Below are 1,756 nucleotides of genomic sequence, written 5' to 3'. Positions count from 1 at the left end.
CCGCGGGGGGATGGGGGCGCGGAGACTTGAAAAGGCGAGTCGGGCACCGCCTCCCTCTCCAACCTCCTCCCTCCACCCCGCTCCCCCTCTCTCATCTTCTCCTCTCCCCTCCTTCTTCTCTTTTGCCTCTTCTCCTCCCGCGCTCCTCCTCCCCATCCAAGGCCTTCTACTTCCCCCCCCCTCCCCTTTCCCTCACCCGCCTCATTCCCAACCCCTCTTCTCCCGAAAATGCCCCTCTCCTACCCCCTGACTCTGCGCAACCCTTTCCCTCCTCTTCCCCAGCTGCCCACTCCTGGGAGCTTCCTTCTGCCCTTGGCCCCGCCTGAAAGGGGGAAAATGTGCCCTTCATCCCCCGCCTCCACTGCGGGCAGCTTGGGACCCTTTCTGTTCCCTCAACAAGGGTGGGCGCACCACCTGTGAAAGGTGCTCCAAAGTGGGGGGGCGGGGGCTGGGAGTCTCAAGTGGGGTCTGAGAAAAGTTGGGTTGCAAAGAAAAGTGTGTGTGTGTGTGTGTGTGTGAGGAGGAGGAGGAGGAGGAGGAGGAGGAGGAGGAGGAGGAGGAGGAGGAGGAGGAGGAGGAGGAGGAGGAGGAGGAGGAGGAGGAGGAGGAGGAGGAGGAGGAGGAGGAGGAGGAGGAGGAGGAGGAGGAGGAGGAGGAGGAGGAGGAGGAGGAGGAGGAGGAGGAGGAGGAGGAGGAGGAGGAGGAGGAGGAGGAGGAGGAGGAGGAGGAGAAGATTAAAGAGAAGAGTTGAGTCCTGGACAGTTGCTCAGGGTGGGGATGCCTCAGTGCCTGGCTCCCTCAGTAGGGCAGCGCTTGTTTTAACTGAAAATCCCCGTCACAGGTTAGTGCCTGGGCTCCGGGCGAGCAGGGAGCCCTATCACAGGTCCCAGCCTGTGAAGGGAATGGTGTAGGCAGCAGGAGCCCTTTCTGTTTCCCTCCCCCTTCCAGAGGCAGAGGACTTGTTGAAACACGGGAGAAATCTCAGAGAGAGACTCCCTGTCAGTCCCCGGGAAAGTGCACCCAGGCCCCTTCTGTGAGTAGTCCTCTCTTCTGGGCCAACTCTGGATTTTTATTTACCTTCTGTGGGGTCTAGGGGTGTGTTCAATTTTGCATTGACTCTTAAGTCCCAAAGGCAGAAAGGACTTCCACTCTCTTCCTTCCCCAGGGCGCGGGAAAGCTGCTTTCTGCAAAGGGGCTCTCCTGTTGGGCTGAAGTGCCTGGGACTCTGATTTATCTGGAGGTCTCTCCCTTGAAGGTCCCCAGCCATTCTAGGACTCCCAGGAGCAGGTTTGTTCAGTCTCCTGGGCAGATGTCACCTCCTCCTCACACCAAGGCGAGGCGAGGCCATGGGACCAGATGGAATCAAGAGAACACTTCTTGACTCAACTGTGCTGGTGTTTTCATAAATAAAGCACTTAAAAAAGAATGCCTGACTTTCTAAGAGACTGCTCTGCCCCTTAGAACTATGTAATAATTAAACCCCTTACGCTTCAGAGTTTCAGAACTAGTCAGACCTTAACATCAGTGTGAAACTTAGTAAAATAGATGTGAAAGTTTCCACTTTTACTTTACTTTTCTTTCTTTTTTATTTTCCTGAGAAAGCCATGGGTCTTTTGATGTGATGGAGCTGATACTGTTTGATGTGCTTTAATTTTATCACCATCATTATCACCTTTCCATCTTTAATATGAAGGATCATAACTCATACCACCTGCCTAGCTCACAAGGATGCTGTGAGGATTGAAGTGCCAGTGTT

The 1,756-nt window shown here is 54.6% G+C and overlaps 1 long non-coding RNA gene across 1 annotated transcript; it reads left to right on the top strand.

The window, feature by feature from the left end:
* The first annotated feature begins 704 nt into the window (after positions 1 to 704).
* LOC106726221 lies at positions 705 to 1,521 on the top strand. The gene is made up of 3 exons (XR_001362248.1): positions 705 to 841; positions 949 to 1,033; positions 1,166 to 1,521. It is a non-coding gene; the product is annotated as an uncharacterized LOC106726221 (long non-coding RNA).
* The last annotated feature ends 235 nt before the right edge of the window (positions 1,522 to 1,756 follow it).

This window comes from Myotis brandtii, unplaced genomic scaffold, assembly GCF_000412655.1.
Source record: "Myotis brandtii unplaced genomic scaffold, ASM41265v1 scaffold240, whole genome shotgun sequence".
Taxonomy (NCBI): domain Eukaryota; kingdom Metazoa; phylum Chordata; class Mammalia; order Chiroptera; family Vespertilionidae; genus Myotis; species Myotis brandtii.
This window is presented reverse-complemented; position numbering and strand designations above follow the sequence as displayed.